At 47.9% G+C, this 15,658-nt stretch overlaps 1 long non-coding RNA gene across 3 annotated transcripts in view; it reads right to left on the reverse strand.

Moving 5' to 3' along the window:
- Positions 1–884: 884 nt before the first annotated feature.
- The window catches only part of LOC143394449 (uncharacterized), a 118,242-nt gene continuing 103,468 nt past the window's right edge, over positions 885–15,658 (reverse strand). For 2 of the 3 annotated variants that reach the window (XR_013090697.1, XR_013090699.1), the window contains 2 exons: positions 1,837–2,053; positions 885–950 (listed from right to left, as the gene is read on the reverse strand). This is a non-coding gene — a long non-coding RNA (uncharacterized LOC143394449). The remainder of the gene's footprint in view (positions 951–1,836; positions 2,054–15,658) is intronic. The other variant, XR_013090698.1, reaches the window with a different exon arrangement.

The following is a 15,658-nucleotide window of genomic DNA, read 5'->3' on the forward strand; positions in this document are numbered from 1 at the left end:
AATGTCCCCCCCCCAGTTGAGACCTCCCCCCTAAATGCTTCAGTTAAGAGTTCTGAATCTCAATACTAGAAGAAATCATGAGAAAGGTTTGTAGAGCTTAGAAGAGCTCCATTCTGAAGAATCCAAAGGTCTTCAGCCCACCACAGCAAAGCCCACTTGCTGCCCCACCATAACAGTTCTACGTGGTGAGGGGCACCACTGTCATCTGCTAGGACTTCAGGAAAGACTGAAGAAAAGCTGATCAGATGGATGGGGTTGGTTTTGAGCTCAAGCTCCTTATGTGTGGCCCATCCTTTGCTGACCTGGATCAACACTTCCTTAGCATCCTTCAACCACAGTGGCTTACTAACAGCTCCTCCTACATCTCACACTCAACCTCAGGGCCTTGGTGCATGCTGTCACCTCTCACTGGAGCACCACACAAAAAGAGATAGCTTACCTTGCTCTGCTTATTTTTCAGATCTCAAGTTAAATGTTGCCTCTTTACAGAAGGATGCCCTGGATTATTAGGTACCCAAGGCACACTGTACCTCTGATGGTTACATAACTACTATGGGGAGAAGGGCTGAGAAAAGAGTAAGCCTAACAGGACATGCTCAAGGAAAGAAAAAAAGAGAGAGAGAAAACAAGACAACAGAGAAAGAGAGAAAGAACTCCACAATAAATAAAAAATCAGAGATTAAAATACAACTCGGTGCCGGGTGTATTGGCACTTGCCTGTAATCCCAGCAGCTCAGAAGGACCACAAGTTCAAAGCCAGCCTCAGCAACTTAGTGAGGCTCTAAGCAATTTAGCAAGACCCTATCTCAAAATTTAAAAAGAAAAATAAATAAAAAGGCCAGGAATGGGGGCTGGGGATGTGGCTCAAGCAGTAGTGCGCTCACCTGGCATGCATGCGTCCCGGGTTCGATCCTCAGCACCACATACAAAGATGTTGTGTCCACCGAAAACTAAAAAATAAATAAATAAATAAATATTTAAAAAAAAAAAAAAAGGCCAGGAATGTGGCTCAGTAGTTAAATACCCCTGAGTTCAATATCTGGTACCAAAAAAAAAAAAGCCTCAGTAATCACAGCATCTGCCAGTAGTCATATGACTGGACCTGGACCACCTTCCAGATATAACTGAAGGATAACATCTGCATCTTATCTTAAACGTCTAACAACCCCAAGTGATATTTATTCCCATTGGGAAAAAATGAGGAAACTGAGGCTTGGAGATGCACATGATTTGCAGAGTGGACTCGCTAGGGGCTCCAGATGCATGCCGTGCAGGAGCCTGCATTCCTGATCCCCAAGAGGGTGAACCAAATGAACTGGGCCACCATGGAGGGTTTGGTCCAATGCTGAGCCAGGGCACGAAGCTGACTTTGCAAATAAATACTTACTGAATGAGCAGGACCAGGGGTGGGACTCACTTTGGGGAAACTTCCATCCCGCCTGTGCGCTACAAAGCTCAAGCCGGCCCACCCTATCCCACCACCACCACCCTGCCCCCGCTCACTTATCACCATGTAATTGAAATAATGCCTATCGACAGAGACTCACAAACAACTGCTCAATTTTCCTCAAAATTCAATTAAACTTCGTTTATTCTGGGGATCGATCCAATTAAAAGAAGGAAAATTTCAGATGGCCTGAGCAACACCATCCATCTTCAAACACAGTGTCTACCCCAGTGATGTAATAATTCGCCCAATCAATGCTTTAAAAGCATTTAGCAGTCTTGATAATGAACTTTTGTCAAAACAGCCTTGCAGAGCAATAAGTGCCTGCAGATTAATATGAAGTCATAAAGGGCTAATGCCTCAGGGTGGACGGGGAAGTGGATGCGAACCAGTGGGAGCCGTGGGCTGGGGCTTCGTCCTTCCGTATCTTCTCAGAACTCGGCATGGGCAGTATTAGCAGGATCCGGGAAATGTCGAGCATGCTTCCCCATTTCTGCTTGGTCTACAAGTCCTCTTCTTTCCTTCAGGGACCCCAACACCAGCAGACCGGACTTGGGATGCTTCTAACCCTGATCACCCTCAGGACAGTCAGTACAGCCTGCTCTGCTGGAGAAAATGTCCAAGGGTGAGAAGGTTTTTCTTGAAAGAAGGGCTTCCACTTGGCCATCGGATCTCTGTGAATGCTCCGGCTTCAAAACTGGCCTTTTAAGTACATGTATGAAGACACGAGTGGTGTGACTCTACTGTATATACCAGAGATATGAAAAATTGTGCTCTATATGTGTGTAATATGAATTGTAATGCATTCTGCTGTCATATATAACAAATTAGAATAAAAATAATAAAATAATACACTAAAAAAATGATTTTTTAGCTGTAAGAACCCCCTTTTCCTCTATAGATCTCCCTTTTTCTGGGGAGAAAACATTTTCTTAGCTGTGTGATCTTCAGCAAATGACTTAAGGTCTCTGAACTTGTTTAGTGTTCTCATCAGTAAGTAGAAATATTAGCATTTATTGAAGGTAGGAGGAGGGAGTTTGGGTTAGATTTCTGGGTGGAAAAGATGCAAAGATTAATAAAACCCAGACTTTATTTTTAAAGACCTCAGAGGCACTGGAGAGAAACGGTACAAACAGCTACCACGCAAGAAGCTGACACTGTTAGAGATGTCTGGACCCAGGACCAGAAACACAGCACCTGACGGATCAGAGGGGACTTACGCAAAGAACAGGCAACTTCCAAGTGGAGAAGCAAAGGGAAGGGAGTCTAGGGTGAGGGACAGCGATGCAGAGACACAGCAGAGTGACAGAGCATGGCAGATGTGAAGCACACCGCCTGCCTGAGCTAGAGTCGGGGGTCAGAGCAGGATGGTCGGCTGAGCCAGATCTTCAAAGACCTCGCTTGCCAGGCTGAGGAGACTGTCCTTTATTCTAAAGGAAATGGGGAGCCATGGAAGGTCTTAAGCAAGGGATGGATATGAGGAGAGCTGAAAGTTCAATCCAGCCTGCCGGAGAGAAGAAAGGCAGTCGGAACGATTGGATGAAGTATGAGAGTAGCTGAGATGGGCTAACCACACAGCTTCCCCGGGAATCCTCCAAAGCACCCTCTGCCCACACAAAATACCCACCCCAATCTCCTTGTTCCCAACAGGTATCCCCATGTCCCCAGACAAGGCACCTAGGAGTCCTTCTACACACCTTTCTTTTCCATTCTCCTAGGATTCCCTTGGGTTCTTATCCTGTGTGGAGGGACATGGTATATCACCCCCCCAAAAAATAAATTAATCTCCCATTAGTCAAACAAGGTCCCCTTACTCTCACAGGGAGGCCAGAGTCCAAGGGCTCCTTGCAAACAGACCTGGGCATCCCCAGAGCTGTCCGTGGTGCTGGCTGCCTGGCTCCCAGCAATGGGAAGGGTCAGGTGCTCTGGAAGCAGGGGTTTGGCAAGTAACTTACTTGCCAGTCAGAGATGAGATAGCCAGGGCAGGCTGAGCAGGGAGAGTCCTGGGCTCTGGGGGGTCCATCTCCATCAGCAGCTAGCTCTCCATTCCTCACTCCATCCCCTCCCACTGGAGACCACCCAGAGTGCTCTGTGCCTCCACATGGAGAACCAGGCAGCAGATTCAGCCCCAGCACAGTACCTTTGGCATCTCCTCTCCAGGCCTGAACTATCCTTTTAAAACCAGAAGAAAACCTCTGGGACTGGTTGGTGCTTGAAAAACTGGGGGGGTCTGGGGGGTCTGGGGAGTCCAAGGACGGACACTCTTGCTCCATTTGCTGGAAGTCACTGCTCCCCTCCAGGACACCAGACCCTGACTTGCCATCACAGAGGCCCAGGGTTTGGAAGAGGAGGATTAAGGATTAAAGGAGGTTGGGGAGGGAGAGGAACTTGTGCTGCTAGATTAGGGTAAATATTAAATGATCCCAAGCCCAGAAATATCTTTTCAAAGACTTCTGCCATTAGGACTTAATATTAAATTTACTCCTTCTGTGCTTTAAAAAATAGCTAATTTTTTTTTCAGAAGGTGCTTTTGATGCCAAAGGTATGGCTTAGGCTGAAAGGCACAGTCACATCAAACATCATTTGGGGGATTTCAAAGGGCTGTTTCAGTGGGCTCCTGTTCTCTCCATTCCCCTCCTCGGCTGATGAAGTTTCTGAGCCCCCTGTAGTCGGATCTTGTGTTCTTGGCTATCAAAGGCCTCAGCAACATTGCGTCCGTCCATCTGTCTGTCCCAGTGAAACTTTGGCAAAGAAAGCCTCCCTTTTACACAGAGATCTGAGGGGAGAATAAAAAGGATGCTGATTTGCGAGGAAACAGGAGGGAAGCCCTGCTGGGCCGATAGGAATCTTCTGACTTAACTGAGGCCAGATTTGAATACATTTGGGGGTGGGGGGGAAAATCCATTACTTTGGAGAAAAGCCTCACCGGGGTTCAAAAGGAAATATGTTAATGTCGGGAGAAATCATTTGTGTGGGTTTGTGCGTGAGTGTTTCAGATGCCCCCAAGTTTAACATCTTCAACCAGGAGAAAAGGCAGAAGCAGGAATTAAGCTGCTACTACTGCGGAGGACTGAGGCAGCTGGAGGGCTGAGGCCAGCTCTGCAGCCTCCAGGGCCTGCCCCCGTACTTCAACAGCTGGGCCTGGGGGCTGAGACTTGGCAGCTGGGCCCCCAGCCACTCAGGTTTGAAGGGCCCTACTTGCCTGAAGGCCCCACTTGGGTCTCCAGACTATGCTCACAGAATCTCCCAGATTATTCCCAGCACACAGATGGGAAGACTGAGACCTGGGAGGAGAATGCCGTTGACTCTTGACTCCAGTCCCCTGCGAAATGGCTTCTTTCCACCGCCCCTCCACAAACAAGGACCTGCTCTGCTCTCCGAAAACTGTACCAGGGTTGTAGTGTATACCTGTTTCTGGCACCCTACAAACAAGATGCCTGTCATACACAACCCTGGAGACAGGTGTCCCTAGGGCCTGGCCTTATCCCAGGACCCTGTGAAAACTGAATAATTACTTCCAGCTAATTAGTCAGAATCCCCCCACGTGGGTTTAAGAGGTCGTATGCCTGGATTCAGAGTCCTAGGTCCTAGGCTCAATTTGATCTCTCTCTCTCTCTGGGCCTCACTTCCTCTGTAGGATTGTAACAATTCTATCAGCCTTATCCCTACTTCATAGACCACTGTGGAATTCCACTAAAGTCAGGAATGAAAGTAGAACATGGCCACAGGAAGTCCACAGAACAGGACCATCCTTCCAGAGGTTTCAGGCATGAGCAGAAAGAGAGTTAGGAAACTATATTGAAGGCTACACTGTGTGGTTGTGGCAAATGTAGCTGTTTGGGTAGAACTTGAACTCTCACCTCAATGATGGACTTTTCACAGCCGATTCAGGACTCTCTTCCCCATTTGGAAGAGGGCTGGTAGAACTTGGAGAAGAAAGGAAAAAAACTGGGAATTCGTGCGCTGGGGTAGAAAGGAGGGATGGGGTGGGAGTTAGGAGCTGTCTGATTCAGACCCCTATCCTGAGCTTATTACCAAATTGGGGGCCAGAAAATTCAGCACTTAAATCTGAGCGCTGTCTTCTTGCTGTGAGAGAAAAGAGAGACGATAGCTCATCATTAATGGTCTTGAATTAATATAAATTAGTTGAGCACATCCTGGTTGCTCCAGGCAGGCAGAGCTGGGGCTTCTGAGGAGGAGCGCGGGGTTCCTTTCACCTCCCATTCCCGCAGCCATCCATAAAGCCACTGCTGACCGTGCACTCTTCCCCCCTCCCTGCTCATTCCCTCCCCCTCTGTCCCCTGTGCCAGTACTGGGCTCCAGAGGTGTAGAATAGGATGGTAATGGGACCACTGAGACACAGGGCACACACACACCCCCAGAACCTGTGACCTTTGGAACGACCTTTGGAACATTGCTGTCTTGAGAGTTGCTGCCATTAGGAGCAGGGGGCTGTTCTGAGCTCAGCTGCGGGCCAGCCCCCACCTCTCCCGTCACACTCTCTTGCCCTGAGCTGGAAGCAGCAGCAGGCATGCGTGAATGGGCCCAGAACTGGGCTCACAAACCTGAATAATGCCTCACAGCACGAAATTCAAGTGCAACCCAGAGCTTCTAGAGTTCTGCTAGGGATTGCAGGCCGCCCAGAATTCCGGCATGTCTGTTTGAACATAGGATTGTGACTTCTCTTTCTGCAAGGAGCCCAAGTCAGGCAGAGCTCTGGGATGACCATGACAGTTCAGTTATAATTCAAGGACTGCTACCTAATTGCCCATCAGGTAGCAAAGGGCCACTGAGTACCAGCAAAGGGACATGGGGCTGAGAATCTTTCAGAAACCACAGGTCTCCTGTCTCAGGATGGCCCACTTATGCATACTGGGACCCCTGCTCAGGACTGGCCCTCAGAGGCACCCTGAGATCCCTGGCTCAGGACTGTTACACTGGGGCATGCTGGGACTTCCTGACTCAGGTCTAGCCCACTAAAGTCATGCTGGATCCCTTCACTCAGTCATAGGGTCCTAGAGCACATTGAGACATCTAGGACCAAGCAGAACATTGTCTGCTTAGCCCAAGACCCAGAAATCAAAGAGCCCTCCTGGTATCCTGGGAGGTTGGACTTTTAAATCCATTTACAGATAAGGAAACTGATACTCAGAGAGGACACGTAGCTTGCTGTACAGTCACGCAGGTGGTGAACACTTCAAGTAATGACAAGATCTTACTTCCACCAATGTGGAGATTAAAGCTTTCTAGGTGATTCCCCGTATAATTCTCACAACTTCCGTGACACAGGACCAGTATCTTCCCAGTGTTGCACACAGAGCAGTTGAAGCTCAAGAGGTTGAGACACTGTCCTGTCACGCAACTGGTAAACGCAACGGCGCTTACACAGCTCCAGAGCCCCAGCAGCAGGCGTGGTGGTTGGGAACCCAGACTCTGAACCAGCCTGCCTGTCTTCAAAATCCTGCCTTTTCCACTTACCAACAGTATGATGAGTTCTTTAGATTCTCAGTTTTGCTACCTATAAGATGGAAATAATCTCATTGTAACTTATTAACAATCAGGACTGTATCCTTGAGACCCATGGGAAACTGGCAACAGGCCCTGACAGGTACCAAGTGTTGTGAGTTTGCTACATGCATCTTACTTCTGCACAACTATCCTATCATCCCACTGACTACAAACCACCTGATAAAAGTTGGCAAACCAGGGCACCCGGTCCCCTGCCCTCTAGGGCTCAGGCTTGGAAGGGACACTCTCCTGACACATGCCCCAGACCCAGCATCTGTAATGCTTCTGTCACAGTAAACGAGGCCATTAACTGACGAGCTCTATGATGGGATTGTCCTGTGTGGTATTCATTATAGGGTCCTTTCCCTGACACCTCCCAGGGAGAGAATATTAAATATTTAATGCATGCAAGGCTGCTCATTTTTCATCCCCACTCAGTGCTCAAGCCAGCTCCAATCTGGGGAAGAGCCAAAGCCCACGAGGCCGGCACCCTAGTGCCTCCCCTCCTGCCTCCTGCGCCCCTCTCCCCAGGGCATCAGGCCAGACACAGTCTGGCATGAACGTGTGATGAGGTCCTTCCCTGGAGACTTGGATTTGAGTCCCTAACAAACTCTCCCTCATCCATCCTCTGCTGGGGACCTAAGGACTCCTGGACCGTGTGCCTCGTTGGCCACGGTTGCCTGGAAGGCTCGCAGCACCCTTCTGACTCCCCTACCCACCATGAGCTTCTCTCTCATCACCTGCATTCCTGACAGACGGCTGCTTCCGGGCAGGAGTCTGCTCAGATTGCATTCAGTGAGCCTGAAGCTCCAGGGAGGAAACGCCCCCGAAGCAACCTCCAACAATGACAGTGAGTCTGCTGTGGGAAGCCAGGCTTCCTGGAGTGGGCTGACCCACCAGGGCACGATCTGCACGCTTTCCCACGGGTGCCCAGCAGGACTGCGCTCCAGCTACACACAGCGGTCACCTGCTCATCAACACACCCTCTATTGACTTCCTTTCCTTCTCTGTTCTCACTTCCCCCTCTCCTACATCTGGGGTCACCTCTGAAATAGACTTCTGCACTCAAATCCTCATCTCAGGGACTGCTTCCAAAAGAGCCAAAACGAAAATGAATGCCTTTGTCCAGTGGAGACTTATCAGAGAAGGCAGGAGGGTGAGCCTCAGGGGTTCATTTATTCTCTCATTGAGCACCTGCCCCGGATTCAGCTCCCACGCCTGTCTCCCAGCAGCACACAGCCCAGCTGGCCACCTGGCCTCACAGCATCTTGTTATCTTTGTTTTCTGTATCAGCACACTTGCCTGGAACCCCTCTATCTCTCTGGCTGCTCCTTTGAAGCTCCCTCTCTTCCACCTCGCACTTTCTAAGTGTTGGAGCACCCAGGCCTTCGCCTCAGACTCCCTCTTGCTCTCTTCCCTGCTAAATAATCTCATTCATTCCCACAGTTAAAATATGCAGTCATGCACCACAGAATGACATTTTGGCCAACAGTGGACCACAGATACAACAGCACACCCCATAGAGCCTAGGTGTGTAATTAGTACACCATTTGGTTTGTGTAAATACACTCTTACACAACAACAGCAAAATAATTGCCTGGTCCATTTCTCAGAATGTATCCCCATCCTTAGGTGAGTATGACTATATTCTGAGAACTTCTAAGTTTTTCATCTTCAGTCCCAGTCTCTCCCTTAAACTCCAAGACCCCTTCTCTATGTAGACTTCCCAAAGGCATCTCAAATGTGACATGGTCAGAGGAAATTCTTGATCTCCTCGTTTCCCATTTCAGTAAGTGGCACCAGTCCACCCACCATATGCTAGCACCAAATACGAAGGTGTGGTCTTCAGCCGCTCTCTCCTTGAACTTCACCCCTCCTATCTGCAGGTCCTCTCTGCTCTTGCTCCAGTGCCTACCTTGAATCTGGCTGCCTCCGTTTCCACGGCTTCTGTCCTGGACCAGACTTCCATCCTTGCCTGTATTCCTGCTTCCACACCAGCTGCCCCCAATCCACGCTCCACCCACCGCCGGGCAGTCATCTAAAACTATGGGTTCTGCTGCTAGATAAAGAAACAGCATCAGTAACATATGTGCACAGAGCCTCAGGCCCTCCAGCCCCAATGCAGGGCTTCCAAGGAGAGACCCACAAAGCACCACAGGGACAGCCTGCCTCTTCCATGCTCCGCATGCTGAAGGGAAGAAGCTGGTGCTGCCCGAGCCCAGCACTTCCTAACTGCTGATCACCAGTGAGTTTCATTTCACTAATAACAATATAATTCTTTGCCATTTCCAGGTCATTGCTACCTAGACTCCTTCAGCAACCCCACAGAATCAAGATGATAACCCAAATTACGTGTGGAGGTCCCGTGGCGGCAGAACAAAGACTCCATACCCCGTCTTCTGAACACAGTCGTTAACTTCAGGCCCGAGGTCTCCCCACCTTTTCATGGTATCTGCTTACAATATGCATCTCCACCAAACCCTTAAAACACTATCCCAGCTCCCAGATGACACCTTTCCAGTTAACTCAGGGAATTGGGGCAAAAATCCTTTTTTGGCCACCAAGTCCCAGTTTGGATTTGGGAAAATCTTTAGCATGTATTGTTCTCCCAGTGGCCCTGCACCCAATCATTCTGTTCTGAAGAGCCTCCTCCAGCCTAAGCTTCATCTTCAGTGTTCCAGTGGGGCTCCTATTTCACTCACTGGTTCTCGTCATCCTTAATCCTGTCCACACATGACAAGCCCCTAGAGAACCAGGCTAAGAAACTAATTGTGTTGACCTTATAGTATAGAAATTCATCAATATTTTCTAAGTCCCCCAGATGATTCATAAAAATAGCCATAGCTGAGAACCACCAATAGCTGCTGATCCACAAACACATATGGAGCTCTGGTTGAAGACCAGTGAACAGAGATGCCTTCCAGATGCTTCTAGCTGATAGGGAAATAGGAAGGTAAAGAGATGAGCTTATCTTTCAATTGCTTGTTTTTGTTTCTATTTTAATTTAACAAACATAGCTACCACTGACCTGTTATGAATGTTCTAGGCACTTCACAAATTTAGCTCATTTAGACCTGAGAACAAGAGGGATGTGTTAGTATCCCCACTCCCTAGATAAAGAAAATAAGGTAGAGAGAGCTGAAGCCACTAGTATAAAATCACAAGTAATAGGTGACTGAGTGATTTCAGTCAGCTTTTTCTCCACTGTGACAAAAAGACCTGACAAGAACAAATAGAGAAAGAAAAGTTGATGTGGGGGCTCACAGTTTCAGAGGTCTCAGTCCATAGATGGCTGACTCCATTCTTTGGGGCCTGATGTGAGGCAGAATAGCATGGTGGAAGAAAGTAGCTTGGGACATGCCACAGGAAGCAGAGTGATACTAAGTTCAGCTCACCAAATATATACCCCACAGGCACACCCCTAATGACCCGCCTCCTCCAGCCACATCTGTCTACCTACAGTCACCCCTCATTTTACCCCTACACTGATCAGGTTAAGGTTCTCATAACCTAATCCTTTTACCTCTAAATCCTCTTGCATTTTTTCACACATGAGCTTTTGGGAGACATCTCACATAGAAATCATAATACTGAGAATCCCATATCATGCTTCTAGTGACTGTCCTCTGAAGGTGGTTGTTCCCAAACCTTAGAGGGATTTGTACTGAAACCCAGATTCTCAGCCCCATTCACCTCCCCCTAGTCTCCATCACCATCAGATTCTGGCTCAACCTGCCAGTGAGACTTGAAAACTGCAGGTTTCTTGTGGACTATACTCTGAGGAGCTCTCTAATCAAACAAGGTTGGTGACTTTAAACTGTGTCCACAAACACTAAGACACTTCTACCTCTGAAAGACAGAACCTACTTTTCCTCTCCTTGAGAATGGGATAGAAACACTTAGTAAACACTTCTGACAAACAGGAATGAAACAGAAATTGTGGTATGGTATGTGTAACTTCCAAGAGGAATGGGTAGGTCAGGGGCAAACCCTTTGATCCCCTTTGATTGGGGAACCATGAGACCCACCATCCAAGACATAGAGCACCACAGCTTCCTCCTCAATCTCTCTTAGACCACTTATTCTGAGGGAAGCTATCATGGCACAGGGACACTCAAGCATCCCCCTAGGATGAAGCCCACATAGAGAAGAACCAAGATCACCTGCCAGCGGCCAGTGCCATTTTGCCTCCCACATGACAGCGCCATCTTGAATCAGAACCTCCAGCCTTCAGATGACACAGTCCCAGCCAACATCTTCACTGCTGCCTTCCAAGGGATCCTGAGCCATAACATCCAGTTAAGCTACTTCCAAATTCCTGACCCCAAAAAAACTATTAAGTGTTTATTTTTTTCATATTCTACATTTTTTATTAGAGCATTATAATTATATATAGTATTTTGGTTCATTTTGACAAAATTATACATACAAGGAATTTGATTTCAGTCCCTAACCCCTCACCTTTTCTTCCCCTTCCCCCTCCCCCTCTTCTCCTCCTCTACTGATTTCATTCCTTTATTTATTTTTGATTGGTACTTTCTATATATACATAAAAGTGAAATTCCCTTTTGTGCATGTTTATATGCATATAACATGATTTTGTTAAATTAATTCCATATTTCTTTTCTTTTCCCTTTCTTCCTCTTTCCTCTTGTTCTCCTTCTACTCCGCTGATCTTTCCTCTGTCTATGATTTTCTATCACTTCCCCCACAGATTTATTTCCCTTATTTTGTTCCAGCTTTCCACATATGAGAGAAAAATTCGACCCTTGATTTTCTGGAGCTGGCTTATTTCACTTAGCATAATTTTCTCCATTTCCATCTATTAACCAGAAAATATCATTGTTTCTTTCTTTATGGCTGAGTAAAACACCATTGTGTATATATACCACATTTTCTGGATCCATTCAACTATTGACAGGCATCTGGGTTGATTCCATAATTTGGCTCCTGTGAATTGTGCAGCTGTAAACATTGTAGTGGCTGTATCAGGATAGCATGCTGATTTTAGATCTTTTGGTTAAATACTGAACAGTGGGATAGTTGGGTCATGTGGTATACCACTATATTTTGAGGTACTCAATGTACACAAAGGGACATCTTTCATTGTCAATAGGAGTCAGGGAAAACTGAAGAAATGACCACTAATCCAGGGCTTAAAGAACCATGGCCAAAAGGGAGAAAGATAACATTCTTTCCAGGTAAAGGGAACCATGTATGCTAAGGCACAGGTGACTGAAATGAGCCAGCATTTGAGGTTGCTGTGGGAAGCAAGCAGAGGCACCATGATAGGTGGCCAATTATGGGACAAAGGCCAGAATATTAGGGAACAGATGAGGATGTTGGGAACCTGAGGTTAAGAGAATAATTCTATAAAATGGGCCCTCTGTACTGACCCCCATACACTTTCTTTTCCAAGAAGCAATTTACCTGAGGCCCTGCCTGGCCTAAATGAACAGGATATGTCACATTCCTCAGCAAACTACCTGTTAACTGCCGGAGAAATGCAGGCCCAAAATAATGTTGATAAGAAGAACCCGAGTTACCCTGAAGGGGGAGACTTTTGTGATCAGATCTTGAAACTCTGAGAGATAAAGATAGTTCCTCCTAACCATAAAATCTGTAAGAATGTATGGTTACGAATCCAGTTAGAGCTGGTCAGCATGGGCCAAAGTGACACAGAGCTGTCATGGCAGTGGGTACTTGAAAGTCTGATGTCACCGCACTGTCAGTCAAAAGTCAAGAGGTGGACCTGGGAGGGACTCTCTGGAAACTTCTCTGGGATCCCCCAATAAAACTGGAGGGCAGGACAGGAATGTTGTCCCCCTCCTCTCTGAGAAAACTCACTCTCTCCCTTGAGATTTTCCCCTTTCCCTTTTCGGTCCCTTCAGTAACAAGAATGAGTATTCCTGTCACTCTGAGTGACATGTCTGAAATCTTTTTGACTTAATAGCAAGAATCAGAGTTTGAAGGGCAGGTCTTCATACTGCCTCAGTTTCTCAGAAGGTCCAAGATCTATAACAAGACCACGAGTCACCGTATGTCTCAGTTTGCCTGGATTATACCTGCTGATTGGGCGTCCCATTCACTTTACAGTCTGTACTGGATAAAATTGTCCCAGTTTAGATAATAAGTTAAATGGTTACCCTATTGATGAGCCCCTGCCGGTGAAGCACTCGGACGAGGCAATAGGAGCTGGGGGAGGGTTATAAACTATGAAACTACCTGATCCAAAGTGTTTTAGAAAGATCCACTTGCAGAGAACACCCCAGTGTGCAGGATGAACTGGTATAGAGCAGACTGGTTTGGAGAAGGGCTGTGGAGGCTTGACCAGGGTAGAACAAGATGACAAGTGAGGAAGGAGGTGAGTGAGTCCCTTGGTTGGAGCAGTCAGTGACCATGACAACCTGTATTCAAGCCAGAGCAGTGGAAATGGGGTCAAGGGAAGTTTAGAAAATTTTTAGGAGACATTAAACAAATTTAGTTGCAGTGAGAGATGAAGAAACAGTAGCCAGATTCTGAGGCTCTAGAGGGGTGTGGCCCCCATATTTCAGGGACCAGAGTTCTGTCTAAAAATAGTTCTCAGATGAGTCACCTCACTCGAAGCCAACAAGGATTTGGCTGGTTTGTTACTGAATTGCAGGGGATTTGGCCAAACAGACTGAAACCACGTGTAGTCTTGGCTCAAGAAGGTCCCACTGGACTTAGTCTCCAGCTAAGGGCAGTGCCACAGCCCTGATAGACACATAATATCGTTTCCCTCTCACAACAGTCCGGCAGAACACTATAATTTTTTTTTTTTTCATTTAAGGAACCAGGTCTGAGAGACATTGCTGTTTCCAGGATGAAGGCTTCATGAGAAGCACTGCACAAATGTACACCCAGACCCCTCCAGATACTCAGTATCCATCAGAAGGACATTTTGGGGTAAAATCCTAGAAACACTCTCTCGGCCCAGTCCAGCTACGATACCTTGGCTGAACTTGAGTCACCCTCCTAATAAAAATTCCATGTTCCATCAGCAAAATGTTTCCATCCCAATTAGATCAATTTTCTCTAAGTAGCAATAAATGTGTTTTTCTTTCAGAGGCCAACCCGACACATTAAGCAGGCTTGGGGCAGCCATTCCCCAGGCCGCTGGCTCCGAGTGTGTGGGGTCAGGGGTCACAGTGCCGCCGCCTCCAGCTCATTAGTGGGACCCATTCATCTTTGCTGGGGACACCAGCACTCAACATGGTGGCAGGCCTCAGGGTGGGGGTGTATGGGCAATTCATCAGAGACTCTGGTTCGCCGGAGACAAGAACAGAAAAGCAGGCCTGCTCTAGGTCTACAGGAGCCCCAGGACCAGTAGCGGAGGACTGCAGTTGCCTGGTTAAAGGTTAACCTGGGCCAGGATGTCTGTCTGTGGGGGCCACAGCCACCATGCAGAGAATGAAGGGTCAAAACAGGCCCCTTTCAGATGCACCTGGCTCCGGTCTGCTAACAGAACTTCCCTTCCTGCCAGCTCTCTGAATCAACCCTGAAATCCATCCAATCAAGACCTATAGGGACTTCCTGTGGCCTAGGAACTCTTCTGAAGTAGTCCTTTGATTTGCAAATCCAGACACCAGGAATGAAAGCAAATGACATCCCTGCCCTGCCCCTTCCAGCAACAGCTTAGCCAGAGGAATGAGACCCCTCCTTCTCCAGGGGTTGGGGCTCAGTCTTCACCTGCCTGAGAATCCACACAAGTGCATGTGCATATACTCAACCATGCCACCCTGAGCCAGGCAGAGGCACAGCTCTGACACAGAATTCCCAGAGGGCATTGTGTTAGTCTGCTAGGGCTGCTGAGATGAAGCTTCACACATGAAGTGACTTAAACAACAGATATTTATCCTCTCACAGTTCTGTTCTAGATAGAGGTGTGAGGCAGGGCGGAGTGGGGTGGGGGTCGGGTATGGTTCCTCTGAAAGGGAGAGGGAAGGATGCACTTTAGGCTTCTCTCCCTGGCTTCTGATAGGTCCTTGGCTTGAGGTGACATGTCTCCATCTTCACACGGTGGGCTGTGTGTGTGTGTGCCTGTGTCCAAAGTGCCCCTTTTAATATGGACACCAGTAACATTGGATGAGAGGCTTAACCTAGGCCTCAATGACCTTATCTTGACTATAATCACCTGTTTCCGAGCACAGTCACATCCTGAGGTACTGAGGGTTAGGACTCAACATGTGAATTTGAAGGGGACACAGTGCAGCCTCTAACACTCCTGCTCTGGGCCACTGGAGATGCAAGCCCCTGGAAGCCAGATTCATTTGGCAAATGTATATTGAGGACCTACCAGGCCCAGTGCAAGGCACCAGGAGGGGGTTGAGGGATGAGTTGGCACCTGCCCCAGGAGTGTGCAGGTGACATGGGAGATGGGCACTGATCAGTCACTGGAGCAAAAACCCAATTCCAAGCGGCAGAGGGTGATTTGAAGCAGAAGCATTAGCAGCTATAGGCATGCAGAACAAGGTCCCACTTCGGGTAAGAAGTCGTGCTGGGGCTGAACATAACAATTACATAACCATCTCAGCTCCCCTGGGCTGCTCAGCCCACCCCCACCTCAGCCCTCCTGTCCTGACCTTCAAGGCCCTTGCTATCCCCAGCCCCCTCCCAGCCTGATGCCTTTCCTGGAAGTTGAATTAATGGCATCTGAGCAACCTGGCCAGGAACCACAGCTTG

This window comes from Callospermophilus lateralis, chromosome 3 (assembly GCF_048772815.1).
Source record: "Callospermophilus lateralis isolate mCalLat2 chromosome 3, mCalLat2.hap1, whole genome shotgun sequence".
NCBI lineage: Eukaryota > Metazoa > Chordata > Mammalia > Rodentia > Sciuridae > Callospermophilus > Callospermophilus lateralis.